This window comes from Canis lupus, chromosome 27 (genome assembly GCF_003254725.2).
Source record: "Canis lupus dingo isolate Sandy chromosome 27, ASM325472v2, whole genome shotgun sequence".
In the NCBI taxonomy this organism is placed as follows: Eukaryota; Metazoa; Chordata; class Mammalia; order Carnivora; family Canidae; genus Canis; species Canis lupus.
The window spans coordinates 29407231-29428815 of NC_064269.1; the positions used below are offsets into that span (position 1 = coordinate 29407231).

General features: G+C 32.3%; 1 long non-coding RNA gene across 1 annotated transcript in view; it reads right to left on the reverse strand.

Annotated features, from left to right (window-relative positions):
• Positions 1–10943: 10943 nt before the first annotated feature.
• The window catches only part of LOC118352604 (uncharacterized), a 30367-nt gene continuing 19725 nt past the window's right edge, over positions 10944–21585 (reverse strand). The window contains exon 4 of the long non-coding RNA XR_004809973.2: positions 10944–11285. This is a non-coding gene — a long non-coding RNA (uncharacterized LOC118352604). The remainder of the gene's footprint in view (positions 11286–21585) is intronic.

Consider the following 21585-nt stretch of genomic DNA (forward strand, 5'->3'; position numbering starts at 1 on the left):
GCATAAAGCTGAGAAGTAGCAATTAAAGATTTGGTCATGGCACCTCAGATCTCAAAAGATAATATAAATTTATCTATAGCTTATAATTACTCCTGACATACATACAGATTTTTTTCACAACTTCTCAATGTATAACGGAGGACCAAGGCATTCATAAATGTTATATTAGAAAACTTTTACTTTACAATGCAAACCATGGCTGTGACCCAAAGCAAGAATATACAATACTTTTCTGTAGGATATTCAGTCACTTTCTTTCCCTTTGATGCTTTCTTCAATTTCTGGAAAGGAGCAGAGGGAGTTCAGGTTTGTGGCCTGCTCCCCTGTTGTCCTTCGTTCTCCAGTCACTGAAAATGAGATGAAACCTCTGCTGCTCACCAGTGCACATACACACATCCCCGGGCTTTCATCAGTAACTTTTCTTCTTTATGGAAGTTTCTATCAGAGAGCAGTACACCTGATTATACAGTCCATCCAGCTCCTCTCACCATGGCTGGGTGTGAAATGGGCAATTGCGGAAAATTTCACACGATTTTTCTTCCTCTATAGGATTCTTCAACTGAGTTCTTTTTTCCTTAGTGTTGAGGAGCAGCTGAACCAAATGACCCCGTGGATGCACAAGAATTGATAGATCATACAGATTTCTATAGCCTAGGCAACCTCCTTATTTCACTCTACCACAGAACTAACATGGAGTTGAGTCAACATCTCCGTGACCAAAACAGTTGGGCCTCACCCTGTGTCATTGGATGAGACTTCTTAAGAACAATCAAGAAAGGCTAACTCTTATGAATTGTATTTATTTTTGTCTTTTTCTTTTTATGATATATATATTGAATTTTTCCTAAAATTCTTAAAGATAAAAATGCAGATTATTATTATTTTATAGTTATATTCTTTTTGACCTCATAAACATAAGCCCTCTTTAAAAAAAGCTAAGCAATGAAAGGAAATAAACTCAATATTACATAGATTCAAATAACCTGAAGGGGTCATGTAATCAGTTTTCTTACTCTAAAAAGGATTGACTATTAATATATAATGAAAGCTATTAAATCTTCTAGAAAACATTTACCTTTAATACTGAAAAGAAAAATGTAAGACTTTCACTTCCATTTAAAAAATTTGAAACTCAGAAAGAGTAGTTGAAAACCAAAAGAAGTCTGGGTCTAGTTTGTGGTTTCTTTCATAAATTACAATGCTCTTCCTTCTAGACTTTTTATAACTTAAAAACATTTTCACTGATATTATATATATGTATTAATTTAACAACTGCAAATATTTGTTGAGTAGATTCTCTGGGCTAGGCACTCTTTTATGCACTGAGGATACACATATACAATCAGCAGCCACCACCAGACAAAATCCTTACATATAAGACCTTAAAACTTAGAGGGGATTGATATAAATGGAAAATAAATACATCACATAATGATGGATAAGGTAAACGCTATGACGAAAACAGTAGAATAAAAAATAGACAGCAATGGGGGATACTAATTAATAGCCTTTTTAGAGAGATGACAACTGAATAGAGTTCTAGATACAGTGAAAGCACATGCAGGTGTCTATCTGGGGGAAGAGACTACCAGTAAGAGAGAACATTAATGCAGATGTCCTGAGCAGGAGCTGACTCATTATGTTCAAAGAATCATGATCATGCATCATGTACCTGAGCAAACTGGGTTGTCAAGAGAGAAATTGAGGTGGACAAATAACAGATGATACCTGGACTTCAGATTTTATTTTATGCATATTGAAAAAGTTTGTGGTGGAATGGTGGTGAATGTCATAAGCAGATTTGTATTTTTTTTTTTTTTTGTAGCAGATTTGTATTTTAAAAGGATGACTTGTAGCTCTGTAAATGCACTGCAGTCAGGCAAGGGTGAAAGTAGAAAGAGCATCTGGGGTATTGGAAGTCTAGGTGAGACAGCAGTAGTCTAGGTAAAACAGCACCTGGATTGATAATTTTGGAGTTGATAAGAACTAGATAATTAAAAGTACATTTTACCATTCTTATTTTTTAATTTTATTGAGGTAAAATTAACAGAACATAAAATTAACCATTTTATCATTGCTATTTTCTTTTTTTATTTTATTTTAATAAATTTATTTTTTATTGGTGTTCAATTTACCAACATACAGAATAACACCCAGTGCTCATCCCGTCAAGTGCCTCCCTCAGTGCCCGTCACCCATTCACTCCCACCCCCGCCCTCCTCCCCTTCCACCACCCCTAGATCATTTCCCAGAGTTAGGAGTCTTTATGTTCTGTCTCCCTTTCTGATATTTCCCACACATTTCTTCTCCCTTCACTTATATTCCCTTAAAGTGAACAGTTGGATGGTATTTAGTACATTCACAATATTATAAAACTTCTCCTTTATTTAGTCCCAAGACATTTTCATCATCTCAAAAGGAAACCCTGTACCGGTTGAGCAGAAGCTCGCAATTCTCTCCCGCTCCCAGACCTGGCAGTGTCTAGTCTGCATTCTGTCTCTATGGATGCATCTATATACCTCATACGTATATTTCAAAAAGTGAAATAATACCACAGGTGACCTTTTTTGTTTGGCTACTTTTATCTAGCATAATGATTTAGAAATTCATCCATGTTGTAGCGTGTATCAGTACTTCATTCCTTTTAATGGTTAAGTAATATTTTCATTGTATAGATATACCACAATGTGTTTATCTGGCCATTTGTTAATAGACACTTAACTGTTTCTACCTTTTGGTTATTATGAATAGTGCTGCTATGAACATACACATACATAAATATACTTGTTTACCTGTCTTCAATTCTTTGATGTATACTTAGGAATGGAATATCCGGATCATATGATAATTGTATATTTGATTCTCTGAGGAATCCCAAAATATTTCCTCATGGTGGAGCCATTTCACATGGCTGCCATCATCAATTTTTCCACATCCTTGCCAAAATTTGCTACTTTTTGGAGTAGTTTTGTTTTGGTTGTAGCCACCTTGGTGGGTGTGTAGTGCTACTCACTTTATGTAGGGCTTTGATTCACATTTTCTTACTTATGATGTTGAGCAACACTTCATGTACTTTTGGCCATTTGTATATATTCATGAATAAATGTATATTCAAACCTTGGTCCATTTTTAATTGGGTTGTTTGCTTGTTGGTTGTTCAGATATAAGAGTTCTTTATATACTATGGATACTAGACCATTATTAGATATATGATTTGCAAATGTTTTCTCTCATTATATAAGCTGTCTTTTCACTTTTTTAATAATGTCCATTCTTAATTTTGAGAAGTTCAATTGATCTATTTTGTTTTCTTTTGTTACTTATTATTTTGGTGTCATATCTAAGAGTTCACTGTCAAATAAAAGGTCATGATTTACCTCCTATGTTTTCTAAGGGTCTCATGATTTTAGTTATCTAATTTAGATTGTTGATCCATTTTGAGTTAGTTTTTGCATATGGTATAAGGTAGGGGGACAACTTTGCTTTTTTGCATGCAGATTCCTACCTATTCTAGTATGATTTTGTGAAGAGACTACTGACTACTACTTCCATTATTAAGTGGTCTTAGAACCCTGTTGAAATCATTTGTTTATATATGTGAGGATTTGTCATTGGGCTCTGTTCTATTTGATTGGCTCGTATGTTTGTCTTAATGCAAGTACTACACTGTTTTGATTACTGTAGATTTGTAGTAAATTTTTCAATAAGGAAGATGAGTCCCCCAACTTTGTTCTTTGTCAATATTGTTTTGGTAATTTAGGAACCTTCAAAATTCCATATGAATTTTAAAATCAATTTTTTCTATTTTTGCAAAATAATATCATTAGGATTTTGATAGATATTGTAATGAATCTGTAAGTAAATTTGGGTAGTATGTACATCTTAACAAATATGCCTTCCAAATCATGAACACAAAATGTCTTTCTATTTTTTTTTTTAGTTTTTCTTTAATTTCTTTCAGCAATGTGTTATCATTTTCAGTCTACAAGTCTTTTATTCCTTTGGTTGCATTTATTCCTAAGTATTTAATTCTTTAAAATATTGTAAATATAATTACTTTCTCTATTTCCTTTTTGGATTGCTCATTGCAGATATGAAGAAACCAAATTGATCATGCATGTTGATTTGTATCATGAAAATTTGATAAATACCACTGGTTTATGGTGTATAATTCTTTTAATATACTGTCAAATTCAGTTTGCTAGTAGTTTCTGAGGATTTTGACATCTGTATTCATTAGGGATAATGGTCTTTAGTTTCCCTTTTTTGTACCTTTGGCTTTGATATCAGAGCAATGCTGGCCTTATAAAATATGTTAGGAAGTGTTTAACCTTCTATTGTTTTCTAAAAATCTGAGAAAGATGAGTAGTTATTCTTTCTTTAGATATATGGTAGATCACCAGTGAAAGTATTAGATTGCAAGAATTCCTTTACTGGAAGATTCTCAATTATTCTTCTGTCTTCTGAAACCTGCTATTAGCACACTATAGTGAGTTTTTCATGCCCATCATTGTACTTTTCAGCTTCAGAGTTTTTATTTGATTTCTTTATATAATATTTCTCCCTTTATTAATATTCTCCATTTGTTCATATATTGATCTCCTGGTTTTCTTTAGCACTTTGGCCATGGTTTCTTTAGGTCTGAGCATAATTAAAACAGTTGGTTTAAACTTATTGTATAGCAGAGGTGCCTGGGTGGCTCAGTCAGGTGGCTGACTCTAGCTTTCATTTCAGGTCATGATCTCAGGGTCCTGGGATTAAGCTCCGCATTAGGCTCTGTACACAGTGAAGAGTCTGCTTGAGGATTCTCTCTTTCTCTTTTCCCTTTGTCCCTCTCCCTACTCTCTCTCTCTGGCTCGCTCTCTCTAAAATAAATGAATAAATCTTAAAAAAAATAAAGCTATTGTCTAGAAAGTCAAAAGTTCGTGCTTATACAGGGGGAAATTTAAGTTAATTTCTTCTGTGAATAGTCAATACTTTCTTATTTCTTTGTTTGCTTTGTAGTATTTTGTTGAATGCTGGACATTTTGAATATTATAATATGGCAACCCTCAAAAATTGATTCCTTACCCTCGTTAAGGTTTGCTTTTGCTGCTTACTGTAGACTGGAATTGTTTGTTTTCTTGAGTGCTAAGGAGGTGGAGGAGGGAGAAAGGGAGAAGAAGAAGAAGGGAAGAGAGGACAGAAAGGAAAAAAAAAAGTGGAAAGGAAGAAAAAAAGAAACAAATATATAGAAACTTTTCCAGTATTTACAGATGAATCTGTGTATGAGTTTTTGATGTTTGTGTGGCAAGATAAGCATCTGGAGATGCCTCCTCTGCCAATTTTGCTGACATCAACCCTAAATTTTTTCTAAAGTACTTCTAAGAAGTTCTTTATTGGACAAAGTATGGGGTGTGAGGAAAAAAATTAGTAGTAAGTTATATCTCAGTTTATGGCCTGAGTAACTGGGTGAATAATAAGCTGTTTGATAAGATGAGGGTTAAGTAGAGCAAATGTAGGGCAAAATCATAAGTTCAGTTTTGGATATACTCAGTTTCAGTTGGCTTTATACTGCCAAATAGAGAACTTAAGTAGTGTGGTGGTTTACTAGATTTAGCTCAGTCATGGCGTAGAGAGATCTTAGAAGTCATTATTATATGGATGGTAATTCAAAAGAAAAAAGCCACCATGTTAGTTCACTTAGAAACTAGTGTAGTTAAAGAAAAGAATGGGTCTCAGAAGAGAATTTAGGATATTACAGCATCTGGAAATTGGAAATTGAAGGATAATTCAGCCAAAGAGAATAAGAAAGAACAAAAAGTGAGATGGAAAGAAAAATGGGAATGTATAGTGTTTGGAAGCCAAATGCAGGAACTATTTAAAGGGAGAAGTGATTGGTTACTTTAAAGGCTGCTGAGAGATCGAGCATAATAATGGATCATTTTGTGTACTAACATAGAGATCATTGATGTCCTAAAGTTTTGGAGAAATAATCTCAATTTGCTGATTCAAGAGAAATGGAGACTAAAAATAAAGACAGTTATTAGACATAACTCTTCAAAAAAATTTTTGCAGAAAATGGGAAGGGACAATGAGAGACTATAAGAAGACAATGAGACTAAAGAGGGGTATGAAGTAAAACATTATTTTTTTATAAGAAGGATATATAATATGATGGAGTAGTAATGGAAATAATGAAATAGAGAAGGAAAATGTGACTCAAGAAAAGTAAATTACCTTAACTTAAAATATTTAAATATCACCAATAATGTAATCATTTTTCATAATCTCTGTTATAGATGTAAATTTTTAAAATTTTTTTATATAAATGGAACCTATACATTTATGAATTTTAACATATATGGTACATATGTTATATAGTTCTCTTTATAAGTTCATAAAATCCTCATAATTACATTAATGCCTGCATAATAATCTATTGATGTACCAATACTTATTTAATGATTCTTCCTTTTAAGTTGTTTCTATTTAATCTGTTACAGTTACTCTTGTAATGAATATTCTTGTACATACCTGTTTGTGAACATGTGTGAGTAGTACTCTAGAATACATAGATAAATTGCTCGGTCAAAGGATAGAAACAATTAAGTAACTGAAGAAAACAACTAAAATTGCAATTCCCCATAAGTGATACTTAATGGCATTCAGTAAAATATTACAACTTCTTTTTAGAGCGAGATATGTGATTATGAAATTCATTTGGAAGAAAAAGAATCTCCTTTGGTCTAAAAATAGCCAAAAAAAAAAATCTCAATTAGAAGAGTAAAGAGGGGTCTATGCCAACTCATGATGACAGTATGGTATCAGTTCCTGGATAGAAAGACTACTGGAACAAAATAGAAAATGCAGAAGTATTCAAGTTCATGTGGAGGTTTAGTATAAGATTTTTAAATATCTTAAATCTATGGGGAGAAGTGGGCTTCTAAAGAACTGATGTTGGAGAACTATGCTAGACAAATGTAAAAAAGATCAAATTAAATTTGTTGCACATGCTGTTGATGAAAGAAACCTTCAAATGATCAGAGATTTAGGTTTTAAAAACATGGAACTTTATAAAGAATCAGGGTAAATAAACAACCCAAGACTAAAAATCTAGAAGCAATAATGGGGATGATTGATAAATGTGACTGTGTAAAAAATTTGCTTAGGAAAAGCACTATAAGCAAAAAAAAAAAAAAAAAAAGACCAATATCCCATTAGGGAAATATTTACAGTTTATGTTAAAAACAAAAGTTAAATATTCCAAATTATAGAGTGTACAAAGACACAGAAAGAGAGGCAGAGACCTAGGCAGGGGGAACCTGATGCAGGACTTGATCCCAAGACCCTGGGATCACATCCTGAGCCAAAGGCAAACGTTCAACCACTGAGCCACCCAGGCATCCCCAAACATTGACAATTATTGGTGACAATCCTATAGCAAAATGGGCAAGAGACATAAACAGACTACCACAGGCAACATCCTCCCCCTCCTCCTTCTTCTGCTCCTTCTCTTCATCTCCTTCCTCTTCCTCATTATCTGGCTTCAGGTATATGAAGAGGCATCTCCTCACACATAATAAAATTAAATTAAATGAAAAAAAATTTCTCAACTCTCAGATTGGCAAAATTCTCATTTTTTAAACAACACAAAGCTTTTATAAAAATGGGGAAATTTAAGATGAAAAGTAGGAATATACAATTATATAACCCTGTTGAGAAAAATTAGCAGTATTTAGCAAAATTATATGTGAATTTTTCTTTTTCTTTTCTTTTAAAGATTTTATGTGTTAATTTGTTTATTTTAGAGGTGGGTGAAGAGGCAAAGGGAGAAGGAAAGAAAGAGTCTCAAGTAGACACCAGTCTGAGTACAGAGTCTGATTCAGGGCATAATGTTATGATCCTGATCTGGAGATCAAGACCTGAGCTGAAATCAACAGTTGGATGCATAACCAACTAAACCACTGATGAATCCAGTGACTTTTTCTTCTATTCAAAACTCCATGTCTAGAATTCTATCCCAAAAATATATTACCAAAAATTTGGGAAAGAAATGTCTGCACACAAATTTTGATAACTACAACTTTTATAGTATTCACAACAAAAACAAAAACCTGGGAACAACTCAAATATCCATTTATAGGAGATTCAGTAATGATGGTATATCCAACAATGAAGTAAATTGAAGCTACAAGACAGAATAAAGAATATTTTTCTGCATAATGACATGGAGGTATCTTCAGGGAAAATAAGAAAAAAGAAAGATGCGAGAAAGCATATACTGTGTTGTAAATGTGCAATCTAAGAGGCAGAACTATAAATATATGTGTGTTTGGTTACTCTAGAAAAATAGATGGCTAAACTAAAAGAAAAAAAGGATGTTTCCTGTGTGAGACAAAAGGAGCAAAATGGAGGGGACAGGGGCACAATCTAGACTTCTCCAAATATGCCTTAATTTATAGATTTGACTTTGTTGCTATAGAGATGTTAAGATACCTATAAAACAAATCTAAATTTATAAAAGCCTTAAAATCTAAAGCATGACAAAACAAATGAGCCCGCTATGTTTCCAGCTGGTGGTATATCATACAAAGAAAAATTATTTCAAGTGACTCTAAAACAGTTAAGTGACCATTTATTCCTTGCAAGATATGGCTTATGAACAAAATAAACTACCAAACTATTTAAACTACCTTTAATCTTCAAACTATTAGTAATAGCATTGGAATGTTATTCTTACTTATATATAAACACATATATATATGAAAAAATTGTTAATGCAATTAAGAAGCAATAATTCCAGCATTAAAAAAAGGCAATTGAAAGAGTCAAAAAAGTTCTGTTAAAAAAAAAATCTTGAGTCTTACATTTGAATTGTAAATATCAGATCTATAAATTCAGGATATATAATATTTTTTAACATCTTACATATTTTCTATCCAGATTCTAAAAAACACAATAGCAATGAGTAACTCAGGTGCCCAGATTGTGGTCTCTAAATGTCATTACTCACTATCAAAAATAGGAGAATGGAAAAATAGTTGATACCATATCTGGCAGAGGATAAATATAAAATGAGTTCACAATTTGTTATAGGGACAAAAACTATTTCCAAGACAATTTGGGATGTGGTAAAGAGAATTAAAGTTAACCCGGTGAGATTATAATTAGTCAAAGTTTGGAAAATTTAGCCATCAATAACAATGATAACTAAAATGAGTTCACATGTTTCAGGTATGTTAAAACTAATATATTTTTAATGATACTCAAGTAGTAAAACTCTTTTTGGTCAGCTTTAAAGGATGTATAGAAAAAAATTGAAGTCTTTCTTATTCTGCACCCCAAAATCAGAGCACTCAAATATATTAAGCAAATACTAACAGAACTAAAGGGAGAAATAGATAACAAAACAATAATAGGAGGTGACTTCAACACCACTTTCAACAATGGATATAGATCATCCAGACAGAAAATTAATCAGAAACATTGGATTTGAACTATACTTTAGACCAAATGGACCTAACAGACATATACAGAATAGTTCATCTAACAGCATCAGAATATACCTTCTTTTCAAGTGCACATGGGACATTATCCAGAATAGATCATATGTTAGGTCATGAAACAAGTCTTAGAAAATTTAAAAAGATTGAAATCATACCAAGTGTCTTTTCTGAGCACAATGGTATGTGAAAGTAGAAATCAATAACAGGAGGAAAACTGAAAAATCCACAAATATGTGGAAATGAGACAATACACTACTCAACAACCAATGAGTCAGAGAAGAAATCAAAAGGGAAATAAAATATCATGAAATATATGAAAATGGAAGCATGATATGCCAAAACTTATAGGATGCAGTGTAAGCGGCCTAAGAGGGAAGTTTATAGTGATAAATGCCCACAATAAGAGACAAAAAAGATCTCAAATAAATGACCTAACTTTACATTTCAAGGAACTAGAAAAAGAACAAACTTTTTTTAAGGTTAGCAGAAAGAAGGAAATAACAAACACTATTATTTTCCTATTGAAATACACCTCAGTGGAAGCAAATAGTAGATTATAGGAAATTTCTCTGTATTAAGGTACTCCAGCTAATGCATGCAGGAGAAATGAGAGCACTTAAATATCACTATTGCATAATCATTAAAGAAATGCATCTGGGCAATGATTATGAATAGTTACTAACATTCCCCCCAAAAGAAACTATAAATATGTGAATCCTAATACATAAACACTTAGGAAATCTTGTCAAAAACTGACGCTGATCAAAACTCCAACTCTAACCAGATTACAGGAAATATAGACAGAAGATATATTTAATAGCACCACAAGAATGCCCTTATCATTCTATACTGGGATTAAAATAAGAAAAAAGAATACGTTCAACAAGAGTGTCAGTAGGATATGCTATAAGACTAACCCCCTGGTTTATTCAACTGATAAATTGTAAGTATAAGAAAAAAGAAAAGAGAATGTAAAATCAAAAGGAAATTAAGAGAAATGTCAACCAAATGTGTGGATGGTATTTCATTCCCAATTATGGTAAACCAACTGTAAAAATAATAGGAGACATTTGGGGAAATTTGAACATTGACTCAATAATTGATGATATTAAGGAATCATTTCTACATATTTTAGATATCATAATAAAATCATGGTTATATATTCTTTTAGATATTTAATTTTTTTGTACATTTAAATACCATTTGTTTTGAAATGGTTTCTCTAGTGTCAAGAATTTGCCATAGTACAGTGAGTTCCTGAGTCTACTTCACCCAGCTTCTCCCAATGGTCAGCATCTTATAAAATCAAAGAACATTATCAAAGCCAGATATTGAGTCTGTTACTAATGAAACAAGAGGTCTTATTCATATTTCAAAATTTGTATTTATTTATTTATTTATTTATTTATTTATTTATGTATTTATTTATTTACTTTACTAAAGTTTATCCTTAAACGTTCAATAGGATCCAAGACAACACTTTATTCTAGCAATAAGTGGTAACAGATGTTATGGCAGGGAATCCAGATGTTTAAACAGAAATGGAATTAAGATTCACCATTGCATCAGGCAGGAGAAACAGCATCTTTTGGCCAGTTTCTTAATTCCACCTAGGCCCAGGGGGCCCTTCCCCACAGTCTTCACTTTTAGCTGCTCAAGTATTTTTCTGCTCTTCTTTATGTTTCAGCTTGAATGCCCCTTCCTCATCCATCTCCTTGGCCTACTTCTTGGGCTGCTTCAGGGCTTTTTGCAGCCTTTGTGGCCAGACATGGTGCCTGCTGCCTTCTTCCTCAGACCCTGCCATGAGAAGTGGAGCCATATTTCACAATTTTTATATACTCTCTCTGTTAATGTATGGTCCCACGAAACTTTATCACACTATAATAGGTTTATATAACTACCACAGAAATCAGAGTGTAGAATTTTCCCATCACCAGAAACATATTCTCTGATATTATCCCCGTGAAGTCACACTCTTCTGATCCTAGTCCCTGGCACTGATCTGCTATCACTATAATATTCTCATTTTGGAAAAAAAAAATTCATTTTGAAAATATCAAATAAATAAAGTTATACGGTACATAATACTTTCAGATTGGCATTTTTAACACAGTTGTCAGATTCATACAAGTTGATGTTTGTATCAAATAGTCTGCTCCCCTTTTTACTACAGTATATCCATACAATGAAATAGTACTGAGTACTATTTACTTTTTACTGAGTACTATTTCATTGTATGGATATACCGTAGTTTATTTATCCATTTGCCCATCAGAAGGTGTTTGATCATTTCCAGTTTTGGCTACTACAAACAAATTGCTATGAATATTTATGTACAGGTTTTTGAGTAAACATAAGGTTTCATTTCTCCAAGGTTAACATCCCAAAGTGTGATTATTGGATTATATGGCAAATGAATATTTTACAGTTTCTTATAAAGTTAATTAACAATAAAACTAGTTTATAAATGTGATTCTTATAATGTATCTGGACATTTGTGATTCTGAATTACTCTGTTTTAAAAATAACAAATCGTTAAAAAAATAAAAGTCTTGGAAAAACTTGTTCTTTGTTGGTTTCAGTCCCATTTAACATTTTTATTTTGATAAGGTAGAACTAAGTTATCTCTGTCACTTTCAAAGATCACTGCAAATGAAACCACATATAAAGAACTTTTACCTCTTTGGCTTTTATTACTTGTGTATAATTCCAAAGTAATTGAAACTCTTAACTTCCAAAGAGTAATATTCCAAATTTCATTGAAGTAGCATATCTTTGTAAGAATAAGGGTATCTTTTTATGGTTAATCTCTTGTTTTTATATTGAATCATTGACTGATGCTTCATATGACTTTCAGTATTTATATTCATTACCAGATGTATTTGATTCCATACACACATAATGAAAGCCATGAGTCTGGAAACATATGGTGACTGACACTACCTCAGACCTGTGAAAAAGACAATCCCTATCTTTAAGAAGGTTAAACTCTAATGTCAACAATGTGTGATAATAAGTGTGACAATAAAAGGCACAGCTAAAGCACAGAAGAAGAAATTATTTCTTTTAAAACACGAAAAATAAATATTAATATAACAAAATAAAGTTAGGACTAACTTGGTTGAAAGTAATGAATTTAAAAAACATGCCGATTTAATCATTAAACATATATCAATAAAGATGAAAATTAGTTTACTTTACTTTTATTTTTTAAAAAGATTTTAATCATTTACTCATGAGAGACACAGAGAGAGAGAGAGAGAGAGGGTAGAGGGAGAAGCAGGCTCCATGCAGGGAGCCCAAGGTGGGACTCGATCCCGGATCTTCAGAATCATGCCCTGGGCTGACGGCAGGTGCTAAACCACTGAGCCACCTAGGCTGCCCTACTTTTATTTTCTATAGTACTGTATTTCAGCTCTATATAGTTTTTGAAGCTTTAAATTATTTGTAAATAGGCACAATAAAAAGTTATACCATTAATATTTCTTTTATAACTGTAGAAGTACTATAGTTAGCTAGACTTTGTGTTCATAAAGGCCAGCTCAGGGGATGGTTTTATTTCTAAGCCAGATGGACGAATGCCCACCTACTGAGTCATCCAGACCATTTCCTGCAGTAGTTGGTTTTGACTGTAAATATTCTCATGTAAATACCTACAGGGCCAACTCAAATTAGATTGTTAGATGTCAAAACATCACAGTTCAGTAAGATATTTGCAGGACACCTCCCTCATTGTCTCTGTAGACACAGAGGGCATAGACAAAGTGGCAGGTGCCTAAAATAAAAGGATTTATAAATTCAGCAGAAGTGATCTCCCTTGTATGCCTTATCAAAAAAACCACTCATTTTAGCATTAACTCAGGTGATCCATAATCATATTTATTTTATATAAATGAAAGAGGCTTTCAAAGTGTTCATTGACCTGTAACTTTAATGAAATATAGACCCTAGAATAAAAAATTTGTTGTAAATGTGGTTAGTTGAGTATCAAAATGTTCTATATGAAACATTCGATGGTACCATTTCCTCACATTCATATATGTGAGGTTTAAAGTGTTTACTTATGTGTTAAACAAAATGCTTCTGAGGAAGACTTAAAAAAGCAATTCAAGGTTTTAGAAAATTATATAATTCATGCTTGCATCGTTTTTCCATTTAAGATATTATGCAAACAACATCTAAGCTATACATTTTTCTTAATTATTTTTTTTCACCCAGTGGCTACATCATAATCCATATTACGGGTATACCAGAAAGTACTTAATTAATGAATATCTTTGACATTTTAGTTAATACTACCTAAATATTAAGATAATTTCAATTTTTGGTATGATAAACAACACCATAAATATCTTTTACATACATAGTTGTTCATTTGTCAAATTGATCTCTTTAAAAATTTAATTAAATGAAAAGTTAATCAGTTAAAAATCCACTCAAATTTAATACCTTTAATAAATATTGACAAAATGCCTTCAAAAGAGATCTTTTAGTTCTATACTCAAACTAGTAATCAATTAGAGTAAGAATTTCACCATTTTTATGAATATTAGATTTTGTAAATTTTTAAAATATTTGAGCAAAATTTTATTTCATTTTCATTTTTTTGATAACTTATAAAGTGGTACCTCAACTTCATTTATTGTTATTTGTATTTCTTTGTGCAATGACTGGGATGTATTTTGATTCCCTTGAAGAAATTTTTTGCTCCTATTTTTATAACAGTTATCATCAATATTAACTGTCTTTCTTGGGTGTGGCAGGTTGTTTCCACCTTTGCCATTGTGCTAATACATACTATCCAGGATCCTAAAGGTCATAGACATGTGTTCAATTTGTGTACTTTTTGCTTTTTGTTGAGATTATTATTAGGCATTACATTGCTTCAATCACAATTTCTAACTAGATTTCTTTTATGGATGTTGATAAACTACAGAATCTTGCTTTATTTTCTCTACCCACCTCCCATGTTACTATCAATAATGTATTAGGAGACACTCTTAGAATTTGAAGAGAAGATATTTGAAGCAAATATTTTGTCTAATATTTTCAAGTCAGAAAATTTTCTGTATTTTTGTACTTATGTGCAATGTTTCTCCAATTAATTTTTGCCTATTTTTTCAATTTTATCATTCTCTATTTTTTTAAGATTCACTTATTTAGTAGCACTTCAGTAAAAACTGATTAACTTCTCAGTTAAAATAAAATATTTATCTTTGCTAATATTTCTTGTAATACTCAATTTCAGAGCTTTTTCCCTTAAAGAACAGTTTTACTTGAATTGTCTGTTATATAAAGCTATTAATGAACTAATTATAGTTAATTCAATGCTATAAAGTAATGAGTTAAATGATAACTACTTTTTTATGCTTAAAATGGGTGGCACAAAGGGAAGAATAAAGCTGTAATACACAAAATCTATTATAAGAAATGGTGGAACCTCAAATATATATATTTGCTGATATATACATATTATTTGATTAGAACATTATAAAAGACCTACTGTGCAGATACATTATAAAATATAAATGACATACTATACAAATTCATAAGCATGAAAATATTATAAAATAAATATTAATTTTATATGTAAACTGACTTAAATATAATTTATGAAAATAAAATATATAATAGAATGTATTGTATATCTATTTATAATATAATAAATACTTATAAGCATAGACATATATAACTAAAAGATTCTGCATCCCCAATTCTAATGTGTGCACCCGGGTTGTTTCCCCTCACCAACAAGTACTCTGACATCAGCTAAGTATCCTATTGTTCACCTATTCTGATACTATCTACCTGGAGATAGCACCAAATCCCCGGGTTAAGGTCTCAATTCTACCCCTCCACACATCTATACCCCCAACATTTCAGTTGACATCTGGGCCTCTAATTGAACAACTATGGATGGAGTTTTCAACAACCCCTTCCTTGGGTTTAACAAAACTCAGAGAAACATTCTACTTGCCAGATTATCAGTTTATTACAAAGATATATAACTCAGGAACAGCAGGATGGAAGAGAAGCTTCAGACAAGCCATGGGGAAATATCAAGGAGCTTCCATGTTGTCTGAGTGCACACTCTCCCCAAATCTCCATATATTCACCAACCCAGATGCTTTTTGAACCCTGTCCTTTTCGGTTATTCTGGAGGCTTCATTACATTGGCATGATTAATTAAATTATTGGCCTTAAGGAGTTGAACTTAATTTCTAGCACCTTTTCCCTTCTCAGAGGTGTTTGTGTTGGGGGAAGGTGGGAGTGAAAGTTCTAACCCTCTAATTACATGGTGACTCCACTGGCCACCAGTCTCCCTTCTTTAGGTGATTTTTGGGTCACTTCAATAACATAATGAACGATACCTTTGTCCTTTCCATCAATTAGGAGATCTCAAGGGTTTTAAGAGCGCTGTGCTAGGAGTAGAGTGAAATACCAAATATATTTTTCTTATTAATCACACTATTATAATAATACACTATTACAATAAATATTTTATAATATTTAACATGTATAGTATAGTTAGAGATAAATATTAATCAAAATACTCAAATCTATGTTTATCTCACTGTTATAATAAAAATATAGAAAAAGTGGAATTAACTTGGTACCTACTTAACATATTGAGAAGTAGAAATTGAGAAGTTAGAAAAGCAGGGGGCGCCTGGGTGGCTCAAGAGTTGAGCGTCTGCCTTCAGGCTCATGTTGTGATCCTGGGATCAGGGATTGAGTCCTGCATCGGGCTCTCTGCATGGATCCTGCTTCTTCCTCTGCCTATGTCTCAGCCTCTTTCCCTCTCTGTGCCTCTCATGAATAAATAAATAAATCTTTTAAAAATATTGAGAAAAACAGGGGTTATATGATATTGATATTTATGATAAAAATGTATATATTTGGTCTTTGTCACTGCTCCTAGCACAGAGCTCTGAAAACTCTTATCATTTCCTCAATAACAAGAGTGATAGGAGCATCTTTTATTACAATGTTTGGTCTTTTGTCCTCCATTCCTGAAATAGCTCCAGAACTGTAAAAGTGAAAGGAGTGCCTTTGTTTTTCTTAGCAAGCCCCTTTCAACCACACCTGAGTTTATGTTAATGGGATGGTTTTTGGGGAGTCCCTAGATAACCAATGGAATATAGAGGCTGGTTATCAGAAAAATCAATCATGTGATTAGAGAGTTGGAATTTTAAGTCTTACCCCCTAACCAGTGGGGAGGAGATGGGGGCTAGAGGTTGAATTAATCAATGGCCGATCATTTAATAAACTGTGATCATATAATTAGAGTTCCATAAAAAAATCCTAAAGTATAGGGTTCTGAGAGCTTCCAGTCTGGTGAAGGTATGAAGGTGCTGGCATGCCTGAAGATGGCTTGGGAGCTCTGCACATTTCCCTTCCTTCCCTTACACCTTGCCTTCTGCATTTCTTCCCCCTGGCTGTTCTTAAATTTAATCTTTTTATAATAAACTGCTAATCTAGTAAGTAAACTGTTTTCTTGTGTTCTCTGAGCCACTTCAGGACATGCTACTCCCAAACATAGCAACTTAGTGTCTTAAATATTTTAAGATGAAGGAATTTCTTAAATTGGCAGAATCAGAAAGGTCACACTATCTGATCTCTATCCCCTTGCTTTTTTCCCTGAAAGTAGTCCTAACATTACTATGTAAAAGGTACCCTCCCTTTCCCTCTGTACAAACAAATCTCATTAAATTAAACCTTATTTTCCTAGTTTTCCACCATTTATGTCCTGTAGTCTAAATCCCTTTGTCTTGCCAATCCCTCACAAATGTATTTTTCTTTGTTTAAAAAGTGTAAAAGCTTCCTACTCTGGTCCTTCCTCTAGTCTTCATTCTCTTATGAAGGTTCCCATGTACATGTACACATTTAATAAAATTTGTGTGCTTTTCTTTTATTAATCTGTCTCTTTCAGTTTAATTTTCAGACCCAGTCAGGGATCCTAAGAAGGATAAGGACAATTTTTTTCTCTCCTACTGGAGATAGAAGAAATAGTAGTGTTTTACTTTTGTAAATTAATACATAGATTCCCTGATTTAATTAAGTGTTCCTTCTATGTCCATAGCTGATAGTTACATGGACTTATCTTTAAGGCAGGTTTTAGGATGTAAAGAAAAATTGTGCTCCCAAAATTTAGTAGACCAAAAGATCAGTATTCATGATATTTCTAAATAAATTGAATTTATTTGATCACTGACATGTATCAAAAATTTTTAATTCATGCAAGATTGAAATTAAGAAGCTTTGCAAAAATACAACAGATATCATTTTGAGGACTCTTTCTATTAAGCTATATATCACAAGTATGCACTACTAAGAAGAGTTCTACAAGACACTCTTGGGGTTATAGCCTAACTTATTCTCAAACTTCACTGATTTATTTCTCAGAGGCTTTCACCAAGTTTTGATTGTCAAGAGTAATGGGCTCTCATTTTATTTATTAATTTCAATATCCTTGATGCGCAGATGTTATATACATTTGTCAAAACACCTTGAAATATATACTTTAAGTGAGTGCAGGTAACTGAACACAAATTATTTCTTTATAAAGTGAATATAAACCAAACTTGTGTATATACTCCATATGGATACTGCTATATGAACATCACCTGTCTTCCTTGCATCATCTTAAATCATATATACATTTGTAGTTCACTTTTCTCTTCTATTGAATTTTTAGAGGGAATATTTTATAGCACTGAGCATTTCCTCTTTCTTGATACCCAATTCTCTCTTTATCATCATTTTATAACTTTCTTTTAGATTTCTTCTAAGGTATTAGGATGTGATCTTTCCACTCACATTTAATTGGGATTCCAAATTATTAGTCTCATCTTTCTAAACTTTAAATCCTTTTGTTAGACAATTCATTCAAAATAAATGAACCCAAGTGTTTTAAGATGTATTGGACTAAACTGATTTTATTCAATTTTTGTATAAATACACTTGTGACAAATGCTATGAGGTCATATTAAAAAAAGAGAAAACTCTCAGCAGGTTAAATTAATAGAAGGATAAATCAAATTGACTTGCTAACCTTTAATTTTCATATCTCAGACTAGGAATTTCTGCCTACCTTAGGTTGTTAGGAGGATTAAATGAGATATTATTAAAAGCATTTTGTAAATTATGTAGAAAAGAATGTTTCAATACATCCTTTTCATTCTAATCAGCCCTTCAACACACATCAGATAGCATTTCTATGTAGGAGCCCTCACTTCTTGGCTTGGATTTCCCACACTGATTCCCATCCTGTGTGATTCTCATCCCAATCACACTTGGGCTCCAATATTTTTTGGCAGACTATTTTGTATAGAATGGATGATATCTTTATCCTGTTCAGACTTAGACACCTGTGCAGGGATACACTGATGCAACTACATTAATGTCCATCAACTGTGAACATTCTAACATTCACCCAAGTTCTGGCTGCCCATGCTAGATCACCCAACTATATGAATGCTCTGATAATTCCACTGAGGTCCCAACATCTCCACTAACCATTAGTCCTTCTAATCAGATGTCATTATCACTCTTCTTAGACATCAACATCTGACTCTACAAGACAATTATTGTATACTATATTTACTCAATATCAACATTTTTAGTGTTTTTTTCATTCATTTTGTAGATCCAAATATTCATCTGGTATCATCTTTCTCCTACTTGAAGAGCTTCCTTTAATAATTATTTTAAGTTAGATTGGCCAGATTACATGCAAAAACTCTACTCCTTTAAAGCTCCATCCATTGCAGAAAATGAGTTACACACTCGGTGAGATTGCCTGCCATTGGAATGTGGCATTTTCTTGACTGAGCATTTATTAGTTCTCTATAAACCTTTGATTGTTGTGAAATTCCTACAAGTTCAATTAGTTTCTGATTGTTTTTGATGTTTCTTTTGGGGAACTACGATTTGGATTTTCTTAGTTCACTAGTTTATTTGTTTTATTTTTGAATTATAAATTTAGTTTATTTTTATTTAGATTGATGACTAGTGTGAGTGGACTTGTTTTAAGTGGCTTATTAGGTGCTTTCTACTTTGCATTGTTTTATTTCTTCTTTTGTTGTTTTCTGTTGGAATGATTACATTTTACTTACCATCTTCCCCTCCTTTTTGTCTTTTAAAAAGTATTTTATTTATTTATTTGAGAGAGAGAGAGCACAAACAGGAGGTAAGGACAGAAGGAGAGTGAGAAGCAGACTTTCTGCTAAGCAGAGAGCCTGATGCAGGGCTCCATCCCAGGACCCCAAGATCATGACCTGAGCCTGAGCCGAAGACAGATTCTTAACCACCTGAGCCATGTAGGTGTCCCTCCTTTTTGTGTAGAAACTATACATTTTAATTCTGTTATTTTATCAATTATACTTAACTGTGTGATATGTTCATTTACTTAATAATGTCTAACATGAGGCACAATCTTTAAAATTATCCTGAAAAAGGCAAGAAGTTTAGAACTTTTTTCATCCCTCATCATTACTTCCTGATGTATATCAGTGCTACTAATTCAGTTCTACTTTGTTTTTGAAAACCAATTATAAATATTACTTTATATAATCTATGATGTAGATTTACCTAAATGTTTTTTAAGTTAACCAACTAGTTGCTCACATTGTTTCTATTACATAATTTATTTCTTCCAAAAATGTATTCAACAAAAATTTTCTGAAAAAAATGAGTAAGATTCAATCTCTATTTAGCTGAAAATAGCATTATTTTGCTTTCCCTAAGATGATAATTTAGTTAGGCATACAGTTCTCAGCTTACTTCTATATTTCCCTTTATTCAATATTAGTTTGCCTTCTTTCATTCATTATTGAAATATCTATTGTCTACTTTGTATTATGTTATTTTAAGTAAAAAATGGACAAAAGTGAACAAGACACAAAAATGTCAGCTCTTATGAGCATTCCATGTGGCAGATAAACATTAGACAAAGAAAATATGACATGTTAGGTCTGCTTGTGAGGGTTAGAAAACTCAAAAGTTTTTGTTTTTAAAATGTGTTTCATTACTATAAACATCAAAAAATTAAGAACATCTGAATAAACAAAATATTTGATCTCTTTTCTTTCTAGAATTCTGTTTATATTTTGAGTTTAATAATTGATCCTTCGGCATCTATTATTATTTAAAATAATGCATGATCTCATTTTAATTTTTTGGAACTACAATTTAGTGTCTGATGGACCTCTTTTTTCTACTAATATTTCTTGATGTCATTTCTATATCCCTTATTTTATGGTCTATTTAAACTATTCACTCTTATATTCCAATTTACTAATTTTTTCTTTAGCTATATCAGTTCATTTTTATACTGCATTTTAATATATATTGATATTTAAATTTTTAAGTAATCATAGTTTTGATATTATTAATTTCAATAGTTTTAGCTATTTTTTGTCTCTCCATGTTGATTTTGTTTTATCTTGTCTTTCAGTTAAAGTTTGTATAAATTTTTAAATGTTTCTTTTTGTTTCAATCATAGCTACAAATTTATTTATTATTTTTTAAAGATTTATTTATTTATTTGACAGAGCAAGAGAGAGCAAGAGCACAATCAGGGATTAGTGACAGAGGGAGAGGGAGAAGCAGGCTCCCCACTTAGCAAGGAGCCCAATGCTGGAGGACTCTGGGATCATGACCTGAGCCAAAGGCAGATGCTTACCTGACAAAGCTGCCCAGTTGCCCCCATAGTTACATATTTTAAAAAGTTATCCTATTACCTAGGCTCAAGTTGTGACTTTAATCACTTTATATGCTGTGCAGTGTCAAAAGTCTTTCAATCGTGATGAAATATTTATTCCTTTTTAAATAAGGTTTATTTTTGACATAAGGATTTCCAGAATATGCAGATAATGAAGACTCTAAACTGTCTTGAGAATCAAGATTGTGGTTAAGCTTTTCAGGAAAAACATTTTCTTTTCTCACCCAGAATTCTGGCTTAGACTTCTCTTTAACATCTCTTTGAGCTATCGGTTCATCCTTTCACAGATGGCATAGCACTTTGACAGTAATAGATTTATACAGCAGTATTCATTCTAAATCCTTGTCTCAACTGGGCCCAAGGACTTATCAT